We start from the raw sequence: 17,055 nt of genomic DNA on the forward strand, positions 1-17,055 counted from the left end.
TTTTTTTCTCTCATTCATAAAGGCAGCTTTTAGAAACCGTTTTACTCTAAATACTTCCTGGTAATTCTAGGTGCTGTAAGCTGTTCGTGCCTTTATTCCACCAGGGCGCGATCTTCTCACAAACTTGAAGACTGTCACTCCCCATTCACGTTTTACAACTTATTGTTAATGATAAAGAGACAGCTTTTTACACACAGTTTTAAACAAAGTACTGATATTATTCCTCTTCAACTGACCGCTTTGTTTTCTATGCAAAAACCACTTCGCCACAGAAGACTCGATATTATTGGCATAGCAAGTTCTGCTCTTCTCCTTTCAAAACTTGCTAAAAGCTGTATTTAAAAGAACAGATTGGCCGGGGTAATTCACACCCTTCAATGCCAGCTTAATGTTTAGGTTAGTGGGAATCACAGAGGAATTAGGGATGGAAACTTCTTTGCTGGTGGTAGAAGCGGTCTGGTGAATTTTTAGAGAGAAGAGGCCGTCGATGTTTGAATGTAGAAAATTGTTCTGGCTGCAGCCTGCAGTATGGACTTGTTGGTGTGTGTAGCTCCCAGTGTTCTGACAGCGCGACGTTTTGGGGAAGCATGTGATTCAGCAGCTACCAGTGGGCTTCGTGCGGCGGAGATTTTGTGGCTGTTAGCGGAGTTGATAACAGAGGGTCGTTAAGAGAAGCCTGCATGCAGTAGGCAAAGGAGTAATGTTTGCCGGCGGGGGACGTGCGGCGATTAACCTGTGCGGTAGTGAAAAGGAGTTAAAAAGAAGGAAGTGTGCGGATGCGGAAAGAATGGAATAATTGTGGTAGGCTGCCGGCTGAGTAGTTTGGTGAATGTTTGGTGTGGGTCCGGCGCTGCCGATTGGATGGTGGGGCTGCAGTGTGAGTCAGATAAAAAAAAAAAAAAAAACCAGGAGTAGGATCCAATGGGACTAACTGGCATGTATAGAGGCGTGTAATGCAAAAGGGCTGTTTTTGGTAGCATCTCTCGCTTACGGCCATACCACCCTGAACACGCCCGATCTCGTCTGATCTCGGAAGCCAAGCAGGGTAGGGTCTGGTTAGTACTTGGATGGGAGACCTCCTGGGAATACCAGGTGCTGTAAGCCTTTCTCACTTTTACTTTATACAGGGGGCGCACCACTTCACGATTAATTTAAATCTATCACTGCCCTTCCATTTTACTATTTTATATATATATATTTTTTTTTCTCTCATTCATAAAGGCAGCTTTTAGAAACCGTTTTACTCTAAATACTTCCTGGTAATTCTAGGTGCTGTAAGCTGTTCGTGCCTTTATTCCACCAGGGCGCGATCTTCTCACAAACTTGAAGACGGTCACTCCCCATTCACGTTTTACAACTTATTGTTAATGATAAAGAGACAGCTTTTTACACACAGTTTTAAACAAAGTACTGATATTATTCCTCTTCAACTCACCGCTTTGTTTTCTATGCAAAAACCACTTCGCCACAGAAGACTCGATATTATTGGCATAGCAAGTTCTGCTCTTCTCCTTTCAAAACGTGCTAAAAGCTGTATTTAAAAGAACAGATTGGCGGGGGTAATTCACACCCTTCAATGCCAGCTTAATATTTAGGTTAGTGGGAATCACAGAGGAATTAGGGATGGAAACTTCTTTGCTGGTGGTAGAAGCGGTCTGGTGAATTTTTAGAGAGAAGAGGCCGTCGATGTTTGAATGTAGAAAATTGTTCTGGCTGCAGCCTGCAGTATGGACTTGTTGGTGTGTGTAGCTCCCAGTGTTCTGACAGCGCGACGTTTTGGGGAAGCATGTGATTCAGCAGCTACCAGTGGGCTTCGTGCGGCGGAGATTTTGTGGCTGTTAGCGGAGTTGATAACAGAGGGTCGTTAAGAGAAGCCTACATGCAGTAGGCAAAGGAGTAATGTTTGCCGGCGGGGGACGTGCGGCGATTAACCTGTGCGGTAGTGAAAAGGAGTTAAAAAGAAGGAAGTGTGCGGATGCGGAAAGAATGGAATAATTGTGGTAGGCTGCCGGCTGAGTAGTTTGGTGAATGTTTGGTGTGGGTCCGGCGCTGCCGATTGGATGGTGGGGCTGCAGTGTGAGTCAGATAAAAAAAAAAAAAACAGGAGTAGGATCCAATGGGACTAACTGGCATGTATAGAGGCGTGTAATGCAAAAGGGCTGTTTTTGGTAGTTTTTCTCGCTCACGGCCATACCACCCTGAACACGCCCGATCTCGTCTGATCTTGGAAGCTAAGCAGGGTAGGGTCTGGTTAGTACTTGGATGGGAAACCACCTGGGAATACCAGGTGCTGTAAGCTTTTCTCACTTTTACTTTATACAGGGGGCGCTCCACTTCACGATTAATTTAAATCTATCACTCCCCTTCCATTTTACTATTTTATATATATATATATATTTTTGTCTCATTCATAAAGGCAGCTTTTAGAAACCGTTTTACTCTAAATACTTCCTGGTAATTCTAGGTGCTGTAAACTGTTCGTGCCTTTATTCCACCAGGGCGCGATCTTCTCACCAACTTGAAGACTGTCACTCCCCATTCACGTTTTACAACTTATTGTTAATGATAAAGAGACAGCTTTTTACACACAGTTTTAAACAAAGTACTGATATTATTCCTCTTCAACTGACCGCTTTGTTTTCTATGCAAAAACCACTTCGCCACAGAAGACTCGATATTATTGGCATAGCAAGTTCTGCTCTTCTCCTTTCAAAACTTGCTAAAAGCTGTATTTAAAAGAGCAGGTTGGCCGGGGTAATTCACGCCCTTCAATGCCAACTTAATGTTTAGGTTAGTGGGAATCACAGAGGAATTAGGGATGGAAACTTCTTTGCTGGTGGTAGAAGCGGTCTGGTGAATTTTTAGAGAGATGAGGCCGTCGATGTTTCAATGTAGAAAATTGTTCTGGCTGCAGCCTGCAGTATGGACTTGTTGGTGTGTGTAGCTCCCAGTGTTCTGACAGCGCAATGTTTTGGGGAAGCATGTGATTCAGCAGCTACCAGTGGGCTTCGTGCAGCGGAGATTTTGTGGCTGTTAGCGGAGTTGATAACAGAGGGTCGTTAAGAGAAGCCTGCATGCGGTAGGCAAAGGAGTAATGTTTGCCGGAGGGGGACATGCGGCGATTAACCTGTGCGGTAGTGAAAAGGACTTAAAGAGAAGGAAGTGTGTGGATGCGGAAAGAATGGAATAATTGTGGTAGGCTGCCAGCTGAGTAGTTTGGTGAATGTTTGGTGTGGGTCCAGCACTGCCGATTGGATGGTGGGGCTGCAGTGTGAGTCAGATAAAAAAAAAAAAAAAACCAGGAGTAGGATACAATGGGACTAACTGGCATGTATAGAGGCGTGTAACACAAAAGGGCTGTTTTTGTTAGCAGCTCTTGCTTACGGCCATACCACCCTAAACACGCCCGATCTCGTCTGATCTCGGAAGCTAAGCAAGGTAGGGTCTGGTTAGTACTTGGATGGGAGGCCACCTGGGAATACCAGGTGCTGTAAGCTTTTCTCACTTTTACTTTATACAGGGGGCGCTCCACTTCACGATTAATTTAAATCTATCACTCCCCTTCCATTTTACTATTTTATATATATATTTTTTTTTCTCTCATTCATAAAGGCAGCTTTTAGAAACCGTTTTACTCTAAATACTGCCTGGTAATTCTAGCTGCTGTAAGCTGTTCGTGCCTTTATTCCACCAGGGCGCGATCTTCTCACAAACTTGAAGACTGTCACTCCCCATTCAAGTTTTACAACTTATTGTTAATAACAAAGAGACAGCTTTTTACACACAGTTTTAAACAAAGTACTGATATAATTCCTCTTCAACTCACCGCTTTGTTTTCTATGCAAAAACCACTTCACCACAGAAGACTCGATATTATTGGCATAGCAAGTTCTGCTCTTCTCCTTTCAAAACTTGCTAAAAGCTGTATTTAAAAGAACAGATTGGCCGGGGTAATTCACACCCTTCAATGCCAGCTTAATGTTTAGGTTAGTGGGAATCACAGAGGAATTAGGGATGGAAACTTCTTTGCTGGTGGTAGAAGCGGTCTGGTGAATTTTTAGAGAGAAGAGGCCGCCGATGTTTGAATGTAGAAAATTGTTCTGGCTGCAGCCTGCAGTATGGACTTGTTGGCGTGTGTAGCTCCCAGTGTTCTGACAGCGCGACGTTTTGGGGAAGCATGTGATTCAACAGCTACCAGTGGGCTTCGTGCGGCGGAGATTTTGTGGCTGTTAGCGGAGTTGATAACAGAGGGTCGTTAAGAGAAGCCTGCATGCGGTAGGCAAAGGAGTAATGTTTGCTGGCGGGGGACGTGCGGCGATTAACCTGTGCGGTAGTGAAAAGGAGTTAAAGAGAAGGAAGTGTGCGGATGCGGAAAGAATGGAATAATTGTGGTAGGCTGCCGGCTGAGTAGTTTGGTGAATGTTTGGTGTGGGTCCGGCGCTGCCAATTGGATGGTGGGGCTGCAGTGTGAGTCAGATAAAAAAAAAAAAACAGGTGTAGGATCCAATGGGACTAACTGGCATGTATAGACGCGTGTAATGCAAAAGAGCTGTTTTTGGTAGTGTCTCTCGCTTACGGCCGTACCACCCTGAACACACCCGATCTCGTCCGATCTCGGTAAGCTAAGCAGGGTAAGGTCTGGTTAGTACTTGGAAGGAAGACCACCTGGAAATACCAGGTGCCGTAAGCTTTTCTCACTTTTACTTTATACAGGGGGCGCTCCACTTCACGATTAATTTAAATCTATCACTCCCCTTCCATTTTACTATTTTATATATATATATTTTTTTTCTCTCTTTCATAAAGGCAGCTTTTAGAAACCGTTTTACTCTAAATACTGCCTGGCAATTCTAGGTGCTGTAAGCTGTTCGTGCCTTTATTCCACCAGGACGCGATCTTCTCACAAACTTGAAGACTGTCACTCCCCATTCACGTTTTACAACTTATTGTTAATGATAAAGAGACAGCTTTTTACACACAGTTTTAAACAAAGTACTGATATAATTCCTCTTCAACTCACCGCTTTGTTTTCTATGCAAAAACCACTTCACCATAGAAGACTCGATATTATTGGCATAGCAAGGTCTGCTCTTCTCCTCCTTTCAAAACTCGCTAAAAGCTGTATTTAAAAGAGCAGGCTGGCCGGGGTAATTCACATCCTTCAATGCCAGATTAATGTTTAGGTTGGTGGGAATCACAGAGGAATTAGGGATGGAAACTTCTTTGCTGGTTGTAGAAGCGTTCTGGTGAATTTTTAGAGAGAAGAAGCCGTCGATGTTTGAATGTAGAAAATTGTTCTGGCTGCAGCCTGCAGTATGGACTTGTTGGCGTGTGTAGCTCCCAGTGTTCTGACAGCGCGACGTTTTGGGGAAGCATGTGATTCAACAGCTACCAGTGGGCTTCGTGCGGCGGAGATTTTGTGGCTGTTAGCGGAGTTGATAACAGAGGGTCGTTAAGAGAAGCCTACATGCAGTAGGCAAAGGAGTAATGTTTGCCGGCGGGGGACGTGCGGCGATTAACCTGTGCGGTAGTGAAAAGGAGTTAAAAAGAAGGAAGTGTGCGGATGCGGAAAGAATGGAATAATTGTGGTAGGCTGCCGGCTGAGTAGTTTGGTGAATGTTTGGTGTGGGTCCGGCGCTGCCGATTGGATGGTGGGGCTGCAGTGTGAGTCAGATAAAAAAAAAAAAAACAGGAGTAGGATCCAATGGGACTAACTGGCATGTATAGAGGCGTGTAATGCAAAAGGGCTGTTTTTGGTAGTTTTTCTCGCTCACGGCCATACCACCCTGAACACGCCCGATCTCGTCTGATCTTGGAAGCTAAGCAGGGTAGGGTCTGGTTAGTACTTGGATGGGAAACCACCTGGGAATACCAGGTGCTGTAAGCTTTTCTCACTTTTACTTTATACAGGGGGCGCTCCACTTCACGATTAATTTAAATCTATCACTCCCCTTCCATTTTACTATTTTATATATATATATATATTTTTGTCTCATTCATAAAGGCAGCTTTTAGAAACCGTTTTACTCTAAATACTTCCTGGTAATTCTAGGTGCTGTAAACTGTTCGTGCCTTTATTCCACCAGGGCGCGATCTTCTCACCAACTTGAAGACTGTCACTCCCCATTCACGTTTTACAACTTATTGTTAATGATAAAGAGACAGCTTTTTACACACAGTTTTAAACAAAGTACTGATATTATTCCTCTTCAACTGACCGCTTTGTTTTCTATGCAAAAACCACTTCGCCACAGAAGACTCGATATTATTGGCATAGCAAGTTCTGCTCTTCTCCTTTCAAAACTTGCTAAAAGCTGTATTTAAAAGAGCAGGTTGGCCGGGGTAATTCACGCCCTTCAATGCCAACTTAATGTTTAGGTTAGTGGGAATCACAGAGGAATTAGGGATGGAAACTTCTTTGCTGGTGGTAGAAGCGGTCTGGTGAATTTTTAGAGAGATGAGGCCGTCGATGTTTCAATGTAGAAAATTGTTCTGGCTGCAGCCTGCAGTATGGACTTGTTGGTGTGTGTAGCTCCCAGTGTTCTGACAGCGCAATGTTTTGGGGAAGCATGTGATTCAGCAGCTACCAGTGGGCTTCGTGCAGCGGAGATTTTGTGGCTGTTAGCGGAGTTGATAACAGAGGGTCGTTAAGAGAAGCCTGCATGCGGTAGGCAAAGGAGTAATGTTTGCCGGAGGGGGACATGCGGCGATTAACCTGTGCGGTAGTGAAAAGGACTTAAAGAGAAGGAAGTGTGTGGATGCGGAAAGAATGGAATAATTGTGGTAGGCTGCCAGCTGAGTAGTTTGGTGAATGTTTGGTGTGGGTCCAGCACTGCCGATTGGATGGTGGGGCTGCAGTGTGAGTCAGATAAAAAAAAAAAAAAAACCAGGAGTAGGATACAATGGGACTAACTGGCATGTATAGAGGCGTGTAACACAAAAGGGCTGTTTTTGTTAGCAGCTCTTGCTTACGGCCATACCACCCTAAACACGCCCGATCTCGTCTGATCTCGGAAGCTAAGCAAGGTAGGGTCTGGTTAGTACTTGGATGGGAGGCCACCTGGGAATACCAGGTGCTGTAAGCTTTTCTCACTTTTACTTTATACAGGGGGCGCTCCACTTCACGATTAATTTAAATCTATCACTCCCCTTCCATTTTACTATTTTATATATATATTTTTTTTTCTCTCATTCATAAAGGCAGCTTTTAGAAACCGTTTTACTCTAAATACTGCCTGGTAATTCTAGCTGCTGTAAGCTGTTCGTGCCTTTATTCCACCAGGGCGCGATCTTCTCACAAACTTGAAGACTGTCACTCCCCATTCAAGTTTTACAACTTATTGTTAATAACAAAGAGACAGCTTTTTACACACAGTTTTAAACAAAGTACTGATATAATTCCTCTTCAACTCACCGCTTTGTTTTCTATGCAAAAACCACTTCACCACAGAAGACTCGATATTATTGGCATAGCAAGTTCTGCTCTTCTCCTTTCAAAACTTGCTAAAAGCTGTATTTAAAAGAACAGATTGGCCGGGGTAATTCACACCCTTCAATGCCAGCTTAATGTTTAGGTTAGTGGGAATCACAGAGGAATTAGGGATGGAAACTTCTTTGCTGGTGGTAGAAGCGGTCTGGTGAATTTTTAGAGAGAAGAGGCCGCCGATGTTTGAATGTAGAAAATTGTTCTGGCTGCAGCCTGCAGTATGGACTTGTTGGCGTGTGTAGCTCCCAGTGTTCTGACAGCGCGACGTTTTGGGGAAGCATGTGATTCAACAGCTACCAGTGGGCTTCGTGCGGCGGAGATTTTGTGGCTGTTAGCGGAGTTGATAACAGAGGGTCGTTAAGAGAAGCCTGCATGCGGTAGGCAAAGGAGTAATGTTTGCTGGCGGGGGACGTGCGGCGATTAACCTGTGCGGTAGTGAAAAGGAGTTAAAGAGAAGGAAGTGTGCGGATGCGGAAAGAATGGAATAATTGTGGTAGGCTGCCGGCTGAGTAGTTTGGTGAATGTTTGGTGTGGGTCCGGCGCTGCCAATTGGATGGTGGGGCTGCAGTGTGAGTCAGATAAAAAAAAAAAAACAGGTGTAGGATCCAATGGGACTAACTGGCATGTATAGACGCGTGTAATGCAAAAGAGCTGTTTTTGGTAGTGTCTCTCGCTTACGGCCGTACCACCCTGAACACACCCGATCTCGTCCGATCTCGGTAAGCTAAGCAGGGTAAGGTCTGGTTAGTACTTGGAAGGAAGACCACCTGGAAATACCAGGTGCCGTAAGCTTTTCTCACTTTTACTTTATACAGGGGGCGCTCCACTTCACGATTAATTTAAATCTATCACTCCCCTTCCATTTTACTATTTTATATATATATATTTTTTTTCTCTCTTTCATAAAGGCAGCTTTTAGAAACCGTTTTACTCTAAATACTGCCTGGCAATTCTAGGTGCTGTAAGCTGTTCGTGCCTTTATTCCACCAGGACGCGATCTTCTCACAAACTTGAAGACTGTCACTCCCCATTCACGTTTTACAACTTATTGTTAATGATAAAGAGACAGCTTTTTACACACAGTTTTAAACAAAGTACTGATATAATTCCTCTTCAACTCACCGCTTTGTTTTCTATGCAAAAACCACTTCACCATAGAAGACTCGATATTATTGGCATAGCAAGGTCTGCTCTTCTCCTCCTTTCAAAACTCGCTAAAAGCTGTATTTAAAAGAGCAGGCTGGCCGGGGTAATTCACATCCTTCAATGCCAGATTAATGTTTAGGTTGGTGGGAATCACAGAGGAATTAGGGATGGAAACTTCTTTGCTGGTTGTAGAAGCGTTCTGGTGAATTTTTAGAGAGAAGAAGCCGTCGATGTTTGAATGTAGAAAATTGTTCTGGCTGCAGCCTGCAGTATGGACTTGTTGGCGTGTGTAGCTCCCAGTGTTCTGACAGCGCGACGTTTTGGGGAAGCATGTGATTCAACAGCTACCAGTGGGCTTCGTGCGGCGGAGATTTTGTGGCTGTTAGCGGAGTTGATAACAGAGGGTCGTTAAGAGAAGCCTGCATGCGGTAGGCAAAGGAGTAATGTTTGCCGGCGGGGGACGTGCGGCGATTAACCTGTGCGGTAGTGAAAAGGAGTTAAAGAGAAGGAAGTGTGCGGATGCGGAAAGAATGGAATAATTGTGGTAGGCTGCCGGCTGAGTAGTTTGGTGAATGTTTGGTGTGGGTCCGGCGCTGCCAATTGGCTGGTGGGGCTGCAGTGTGAGTCAGATAAAAAAAAAAAACAGGAGTAGGATCCAATGGGACTAACTGGCATGTATAGAGGCGTGTAATGCAAAAGGGCTGTTTTTGTTCGTGGCTCTCGTTTATGGCCATACCACCCTGAACACGCCCGATCTCGTCTGATCTCGGAAGCTAAGTGGGGTAGGGTCTGGTTAGTACTTGGATGGGTGACTGCCTGGGAATACCACGTGCTGTAAGCTTTTCTCACTTTTACTTTATACAGGGGGCACTCCACCTCACGATTAATTTAAATCTATCACTCCCCTTACTATTTTATATATTTCTTTTTTCTCTCATTCATTAAGGCAGCTTTTACACACGTTTTACTCTAAATACTGCCTGGTAATTCTAGGTGCTGTAAGCTGTTCGTGCCTTTATTCCACCAGGGCGCGATCTTCTCACAAACTTGAAGACTGTCACTCCCCATTCACGTTTTACAACTTATTGTTAATGATAAAGAGACAGCTTTTTACACACAGTTTTAAACAAAGTACTGATATTATTCCTCCGCTTTGTTTTCTATGCAAAAACCACTTCGCCACAGAAGACTCGATATTATTGGCATAGCAAGTTCTGCTCTTCTCCTTTCAAAACTTGCTAAAAGCTGTATTTAAAAGAACAGATTGGCCGGGGTAATTCACACCCTTCAATGCCAGCTTAATGTTTAGGTTAGTGGGAATCACAAAGGAATTAGGGATGGAAACTTCTTTGCTGGTGGTAGAAGCGGTCTGGTGAATTTTTAGAGAGAAGAGGCCGTCGATGTTTGAATGTAGAAAATTGTTCTGGCTGCAGCCTGCATTATGTACTTGTTGGTGTGTGTAGCTCCCAGTGTTCTGACAGCGTGACGTTTTGGGGAAGCATGTGATTCAGCAGCTACCAGTGGGCTTCGTGCGGCGGAGATTTTGTGGCTGTTAGCGGAGTTAATAACAGAGGGTCGTTAAGAGAAGCCTGCATGCAGTAGGCAAAGGAGTAATGTTTGCCGGCGGGGGACGTGCGGCGATTAACCTGTGCGGTAGTGAAAAGGAGTTAAAAAGAAGGAAGTGTGCGGATGCGGAAAGAATGGAATAATTGTGGTAGGCTGCCGGCTGAGTAGTTTGGTGAATGTTTGGTGTGGGTCCGGCGCTGCCGATTGGATGGTGGTGCTGCAGTGTGAGTCAGATAAAAAAAAAAAAAAACAGGAGTAGAATCCAATGGGACTAACTGGCATGTATAGACGCGTGTAATGCAAAAGGGCTGTTTTTGGTAGCGTCTCACGCTTATGGCCATACCACCCTGAACACGCCTGATCTTGGAAGCTAAGCAGGGTAGGGTCTGGTTAGTACTTGGATGGGAGACTTCCGGGGAATCCCAGGTGCTGTAAGCTTTTCTCACTTTTACTTTATACAGGGGGCGCTCCACTTCACGATGAATTTAAATCTATCACTCCCCTTCCATTTTACTATTTTATATATATATATTTTTTTTTTCTCTCATTCATAAAGGCAGCTTTTAGAAACCGTTTTACTCTAAATACTTCCTGGTAATTCTAGGTGCTGTAAGCTGTTCGTGCCTTTATTCCACCAGGGCGCGATCTTCTCACAAACTTGAAGACTGTCACTCCCCATTCACGTTTTACAACTTATTGTTAATGATAAAGAGACAGCTTTTTACACACAGTTTTAAACAAAGTACTGACATTATTCCTCTTCAACTGACCGCTTTGTTTTCTATGCAAAAACCACTTTGCCACAGAAGACTCGATATTATTGGCATAGCAAGTTCTGCTCTTCTCCTTTCAAAACTTGCTAAAAGCTGTATTTAAAAGAACAGATTGGCCGGGGTAATTCACACCCTTCAATGCCAGCTTAATGTTTAGGTTAGTGGGAATCACAGAGGAATTAGGGATGGAAACTTCTTTGCTGGTGGTAGAAGCGGTCTGGTGAATTTTTAGAGAGAAGAGGCCGTCGATGTTTGAATGTAGAAAATTGTTCTGGCTGTAGCCTGCAGTATGGACTTGTTGGTGTGTGTAGCTCCCAGTGTTCTGACAGCGCGACGTTTTGGGGAAGCATGTGATTCAGCAGCTACCAGTGGGCTTCGTGCGGCGGAGATTTTGTGGCTGTTAGCGGAGTTGATAACAGAGGGTCGTTAAGAGAAGCCTGCATGCAGTAGGCAAAGGAGTAATGTTTGCCGGCGGGGGACGTGCGGCGATTAACTTGTGCGGTAGTGAAAAGGAGTTAAAAAGAAGGAAGTGTGCGGATGCGGAAAGAATGGAATAATTGTGGTAGGCTGCCGGCTGAGTAGTTTGGTGAATGTTTGGTGTGGGTCCGGCGTTGCCGATTAGATGGTGGGGCTGCAGTGTGAGTCAGATAAAAAAAAAAAAAAACATTAGTAGGATCCAATGGGACCACCTGGCATGTATAGAGGCGTGTAATGCAAAAGGGCTGTTTTTGGTAGCATCTCTCGCTTATGGCCATGCCCGCCTGAACACGCCTGATCTCATCTGATCTCGGAAGCCAATCAGGGTAGGGTCTGATTAGTACTTGGATGGGAGACCTCCTGGGAATACCAGGTGCTGTAAGCTTTTCTCACTTTTACTTTATACAGGGGGCGCTCCACTTCACGATTAATTTAAATCTAGCACTCCCCTTCCATTTTACTATTTTATATATATATTTTTTTTCTCTCTTTCATAAAGCCAGCTTATAGAAACCGTTTTACTCTAAATACTTCCTGGTAATTCTAGGTGCTGTAAGCTGTTCGTGCCTTTATTCCACCAGGGCGCGATCTTCTCACAAACTTGAAGACTGTCACTCCCCATTCACGTTTTACAACTTATTGTTAATGATAAAGAGACAGCTTTTTACACACAGTTTTAAACAAAGTACTGATATTATTCCTCTTCAACTGACCGCTTTGTTTTCTATGCAAAAACCACTTCGCCACAGAAGACTCGATATTATTGGCATAGCAAGTTCTGCTCTTCTCCTTTCAAAACTTACTAAAAGCTGTATTTAAAAGAACAGATTGGCCGGGGTAATTCACACCCTTCAATGCCAGCTTAATGTTTAGGTTAGTGGGAATCACAGAGGAATTAGGGATGGAAACTTCTTTGCTGGTGGTAGAAGCGGTCTGGTGAATTTTTAGAGAGAAGAGGCCGTCGATGTTTGAATGTAGAAAATTGTTCTGGCTGTAGCCTGCAGTATGGACTTGTTGGTGTGTGTAGCTCCCAGTGTTCTGACAGCGCGACGTTTTGGGGAAGCATGTGATTCAGCAGCTACCAGTGGGCTTCGTGCGGCGGAGATTTTGTGGCTGTTAGCGGAGTTGATAACAGAGGGTCGTTAAGAGAAGCCTGCATGCAGTAGGCAAAGGAGTAATGTTTGCCGGCGGGGGACGTGCGGCGATTAACTTGTGCGGTAGTGAAAAGGAGTTAAAAAGAAGGAAGTGTGCGGATGCGGAAAGAATGGAATAATTGTGGTAGGCTGCCGGCTGAGTAGTTTGGTGAATGTTTGGTGTGGGTCCGGCGTTGCCGATTGGATGGTGGGGCTGCAGTGTGAGTCAGATAAAAAAAAAAAAAAACATTAGTAGGATCCAATGGGACCAACTGGCATGTATAGAGGCGTGTAATGCAAAAGGGCTGTTTTTGGTAGCATCTCTCGCTTATGGCCATGCCCGCCTGAACACGCCTGATCTCATCTGATCTCGGAAGCCAATCAGGGTAGGGTCTGGTTAGTACTTGGATGGGAGACCTCCTGGGAATACCAGGTGCTGTAAGCTTTTCTCACTTTTACTTTATACAGGGGGCGCTCCACTTCACGATTAATTTAAATCTATCACTCCCCTTCCATTTTACTATTTTATATATATATTTTTTTTCTCTCTTTCATAAAGCCAGCTTATAGAAACCGTTTTACTCTAAATACTTCCTGGTAATTCTAGGTGCTGTAAGCTGTTCGTGGCTTTATTCCACCAGGGCGCGATCTTCTCACAAACTTGAAGACTGTCACTCCCCATTCACGTTTTACAACTTATTGTTAATGATAAAGAGACAGCTTTTTACACACAGTTTTAAACAAAGTACTGATATTATTCCTCTTCAACTGACCGCTTTGTTTTCTATGCAAAAACCACTTCGCCACAGAAGACTCGATATTATTGGCATAGCAAGTTCTGCTCTTCTCCTTTCAAAACTTACTAAAAGCTGTATTTAAAAGAACAGATTGGCCGGGGTAATTCACACCCTTCAATGCCAGCTTAATGTTTAGGTTAGTGGGAATCACAGAGGAATTAGGGATGGAAACTTCTTTGCTGGTGGTAGAAGCGGTCTGGTGAATTTTTAGAGAGAAGAGGCCGTCGATGTTTGAATGTAGAAAATTGTTCTGGCTGCAGCCTGCAGTATGGACTTGTTGGTGTGTGTAGCTCCCAGTGTTCTGACAGCACGACGTTTTGGGGAAGCATGTGATTCAGCAGCTACCAGTGGGCTTCGTGCGGCAGAGATTTTGTGGCTGTTAGCGGAGTTGATTACAGAGGGTCGTTAAGAGAAGCCTGCATGCGGTAGGCAAAGGAGTAATGTTTGCCGGCGGGGGACGTGCGGCGATTAACCTGTGCGGTAGTGAAAAGGAGTTAAAGAGAAGGAAGTGTGCGGATGCGGAAAGAATGGAATAATTGTGGTAGGCTGCCGGCTGAGTAGTTTGGTGAATGTTTGGTGTGGTTCCGGCACTGCCGATTGGATGGTGGTGCTGCAGTGTGAGTCAGATAAAAAAAAAAAAAAAAACAGGAGTAGGATCCAATGGGACTAACTGGCATGTATAGACGCGTGTAATGCAAAAGGACTATTTTTGGTAGCGTCACTCGCTTACGGCCATACCACCCTGAACGCGCCCGATCTCGTCTGATCTCGGAAGCTAAGCAGGCTAGGGTCTGGTTAGTACTTGGATGGAAGACCACCTGGGAATACCGGGTGCTGTAAGCTTTTCTCACTTTTACTTTATACAGGGGGCGCTCCACTTCACGATTAATTTAAATCTATCACTCCCCTTCCATTTTACTATTTTATATATATATATATTTTTTTCTCTCATTCATAAAGGCAGCTTTTAGAAACCGTTTTACTCTAAATACTTCCTGGTAATTCAAGGTGCTGTAAGCTGTTCGTGCCTTTATTCCACCAGGGCGCGATCTTCTCACAAACTTGAAGACTGTCACTCCCCATTCACGTTTTAAAACTTATTGTTAATGATAAAGAGACAGCTTTTTACACACAGTTTTAAACAAAGTACTGATATTATTCCTCTTCAACTGACCGCTTTGTTTTCTATGCAAAAACCACTTCGCCACAGAAGACTCGATTTTATTGGCATAGCAAGTTCTGCTCTTCTCCTTTCAAAACTTGCTAAAAGCTGTATTTAAAAGAACAGATTGGCCGGGGTAATTCACACCCTTCAATGCCAGCTTAATGTTTAGGTTAGTGGGAGTCACAGAGGAATTATGGATGGAAACTTCTTTGCTGGTGGTAGAAGCGGTCTGGTGAATTTTTAGAGAGAAGAGGCCGTCGATGTTTGAATGTAGAAAATTGTTCTGGCTGCAGCCTGCAGTATAGACTTGTTGGTGTGTGTAGCTCCCAGTGTTCTGACAGCGTGACGTTTTGGGGAAGCATGTGATTCAGCAGCTACCAGTGGGTTTCGTGCGGCGGAGATTTTGTGGCTGTTAGCGGAGTTGATAACAGAGGGTCGTTAAGAGAAGCCTGCATGCAGTAGGCAAAGGAGTAATGTTTGCCGGCGGGGGACGTGCGGCGATTAACCTGTGCGGTAGTGAAAAGGAGTTAAAAAGAAGGAAGTGTGCGGATGCGGAAAGAATGGAATAATTGTGGTAGGCTGCTGGCTGAGTAGTTTGGTGAATGTTTGGTGTGGGTCCGGCGCTGCCGATTGGATGGTGGGGCTGCAGTGTGAGTCAGATAAAAAAAAAAAAACAACATTAGTAGGATCCAATGGGACCAACTGGCATGTATAGAGGCGTGTAATGCAAAAGGGCTGTTTTTGGTAGCATCTCTCGCTTACGGCCATACCACCCTGAACACGCCTGATCTCGTCTGATCTCGGAAGCTAAGCAGGGTAGGGTCTGGTTAGTACTTGGATGGGAGACCACCTGGGAATACCAGGTGCTGTAAGCTTTTTTTACTTTAAACGGGGGGCGCTCCACTTCACGATTAATTTAAATCTATCACTCCCCTTCCATTTTACTATTTTATATATATATATATTTTTTTTCTCTCATTCATAAAGGCAGCTTTTAGAAACCGTTTTACTCTAAATACTTCCTGGTAATTCTAGGTGCTGTAAGCTGTTCGTGCCTTTATTCCACCAGGGCGCGATCTTCTCACAAACTTGAAGACTGTCACTCCCCATTCACATTTTACAACTTATTGTTAATGATAAAGAGACAGCTTTTTACACACAGTTTTAAACAAAGTACTGATATTATTCCTCTTCAACTGAACGCTTTGTTTTCTATGCAAAAACCACTTCGCCACAGAAGACTCGATATTATTGGCATAGCAAGTTCTGCTCTTCTCCTTTCAAAACTTGCTAAAAGCTGTATTTAAAAGAACAGGTTGGCCGGGGTAATTCACACCCTTCAATGCCAGCTTAATGTTTAGGTTAGTGGGAATCACAGAGGAATTAGGGATGGAAACTTCTTTGCTGGTGGTAGAAGCGGTCTGGTGAATTTTTAGAGAGAAGAGGCCGTCGATGTTTGAATGTAGAAAATTGTTCTGGCTGCAGCCTGCAGTATGGACTTGTTGGTGTGTGTAGCTCCCAGTGTTCTGACAGCGCGACGTTTTGGGGAAGCATGTGATTCAGCAGCTACCAGTGGGCTTCGTGCGGCGGAGATTTTGTGGCTGTTAGCGGAGTTGATAACAGAGGGTCGTTAAGAGAAGCCTGCATGCAGTAGGCAAAGGAGTAATGTTTGCCGGCGGGGGACGTGCGGTGATTAACCTGTGCGGTAGTGAAAAGGAGTTAAAAAGAAGGAAGTGTGCGGATGCGGAAAGAATGGAATAATTGTGGTAGGCTGCCGGCTGAGTAGTTTGGTGAATGTTTGGTGTGGGTCCGGCGCTGCCGATTGGATGGTGGTGCTGCAGTGTGAGTCAGATAAAAAAAAAAAAAAAAACAGGAGTAGGATCCAATGGGACTAACTGGCATGTATAGACGCGTGTAATGCAAAAGGGCTGTTTTTGGTCGCGTCTCTCGCTTACGGCCATACCACCCTGAACACGCCCGATCTTGTCTGATCTCGGAAGCCAAGCAGGGTAGGGTCTGGTTAGTACTTGGATGGGAGACCTCCTGGGAATACCAGGTGCTGTAAGCTTTTCTCACTTTTACTTTATACAGGATGCGCTCCACTTCACGATTAATTTAAATCTATCACTCCCCTTCCATTTTACTATTTTATATATATATATATTTTTCTCTCATTCATAAAGGTAGCTTTTACACACCGTTTTACTCTAAATACTTCCTGGTAATTCTAGGTGCTGTAAGCTGTTCGTGCCTTTATTCCACCAGGGCGCGATCTTCTCACAAACTTGAAGACTGTCACTCCCCATTCACGTTTTACAACTTATTGTTAATGATAAAGAGACAGCTTTTTACACACAGTTTTAAACAAAGTACTGATATTATTCCTCTTCAACTGACCGCTTTGTTTTCTATGCAAAAACCACTTCGCCACAGAAGACTCGATATTATTGGCATAGCAAGTTCTGCTCTTCTCCTTTCAAAACTTGCTAAAAGCTGTATTTAAAAGAACAGA

At 44.3% G+C, this 17,055-nt stretch overlaps 10 non-coding genes and 4 pseudogenes across 10 annotated transcripts; all 14 read left to right on the plus strand.

Moving 5' to 3' along the window:
* Positions 1–985: 985 nt before the first annotated feature.
* Positions 986–1,104, plus strand: LOC125732432 (5S ribosomal RNA). Its single transcript, XR_007391812.1, has one exon. It is a non-coding gene; the product is annotated as a 5S ribosomal RNA (ribosomal RNA).
* A 1,076-nt stretch (positions 1,105–2,180) lies between these two features.
* Positions 2,181–2,299, plus strand: LOC125735961 (5S ribosomal RNA). Its single transcript, XR_007395246.1, has one exon. It is a non-coding gene; the product is annotated as a 5S ribosomal RNA (ribosomal RNA).
* Positions 2,300–3,378: 1,079 nt separating this feature from the next.
* Positions 3,379–3,497, plus strand: LOC125736270 (5S ribosomal RNA). Its single transcript, XR_007395553.1, has one exon. It is a non-coding gene; the product is annotated as a 5S ribosomal RNA (ribosomal RNA).
* A 1,073-nt stretch (positions 3,498–4,570) lies between these two features.
* LOC125731718 (5S ribosomal RNA) lies at positions 4,571–4,690 on the plus strand (annotated as a pseudogene).
* Positions 4,691–5,768: 1,078 nt separating this feature from the next.
* LOC125735962 (5S ribosomal RNA) lies at positions 5,769–5,887 on the plus strand. The gene has a single exon (XR_007395247.1). It is a non-coding gene; the product is annotated as a 5S ribosomal RNA (ribosomal RNA).
* Positions 5,888–6,966: 1,079 nt separating this feature from the next.
* LOC125736271 (5S ribosomal RNA) lies at positions 6,967–7,085 on the plus strand. Its single transcript, XR_007395554.1, has one exon. It is a non-coding gene; the product is annotated as a 5S ribosomal RNA (ribosomal RNA).
* A 1,073-nt stretch (positions 7,086–8,158) lies between these two features.
* Positions 8,159–8,278, plus strand: LOC125731719 (5S ribosomal RNA; annotated as a pseudogene).
* A 1,076-nt stretch (positions 8,279–9,354) lies between these two features.
* Positions 9,355–9,473, plus strand: LOC125730972 (5S ribosomal RNA). Its single transcript, XR_007391265.1, has one exon. It is a non-coding gene; the product is annotated as a 5S ribosomal RNA (ribosomal RNA).
* Positions 9,474–10,527: 1,054 nt separating this feature from the next.
* On the plus strand, positions 10,528–10,636 carry LOC125732084 (5S ribosomal RNA; annotated as a pseudogene).
* Positions 10,637–11,714: 1,078 nt separating this feature from the next.
* Positions 11,715–11,833, plus strand: LOC125731404 (5S ribosomal RNA; annotated as a pseudogene).
* Positions 11,834–12,907: 1,074 nt separating this feature from the next.
* On the plus strand, positions 12,908–13,026 carry LOC125731294 (5S ribosomal RNA). Its single transcript, XR_007391580.1, has one exon. It is a non-coding gene; the product is annotated as a 5S ribosomal RNA (ribosomal RNA).
* Positions 13,027–14,102: 1,076 nt separating this feature from the next.
* LOC125735436 (5S ribosomal RNA) lies at positions 14,103–14,221 on the plus strand. Its single transcript, XR_007394732.1, has one exon. It is a non-coding gene; the product is annotated as a 5S ribosomal RNA (ribosomal RNA).
* Positions 14,222–15,299: 1,078 nt separating this feature from the next.
* LOC125733245 (5S ribosomal RNA) lies at positions 15,300–15,418 on the plus strand. The gene has a single exon (XR_007392596.1). It is a non-coding gene; the product is annotated as a 5S ribosomal RNA (ribosomal RNA).
* Positions 15,419–16,492: 1,074 nt separating this feature from the next.
* Positions 16,493–16,611, plus strand: LOC125734620 (5S ribosomal RNA). The gene has a single exon (XR_007393924.1). It is a non-coding gene; the product is annotated as a 5S ribosomal RNA (ribosomal RNA).
* The last annotated feature ends 444 nt before the right edge of the window (positions 16,612–17,055 follow it).

Source organism: Brienomyrus brachyistius, chromosome 2, assembly GCF_023856365.1.
Source record: "Brienomyrus brachyistius isolate T26 chromosome 2, BBRACH_0.4, whole genome shotgun sequence".
In the NCBI taxonomy this organism is placed as follows: domain Eukaryota; kingdom Metazoa; phylum Chordata; class Actinopteri; order Osteoglossiformes; family Mormyridae; genus Brienomyrus; species Brienomyrus brachyistius.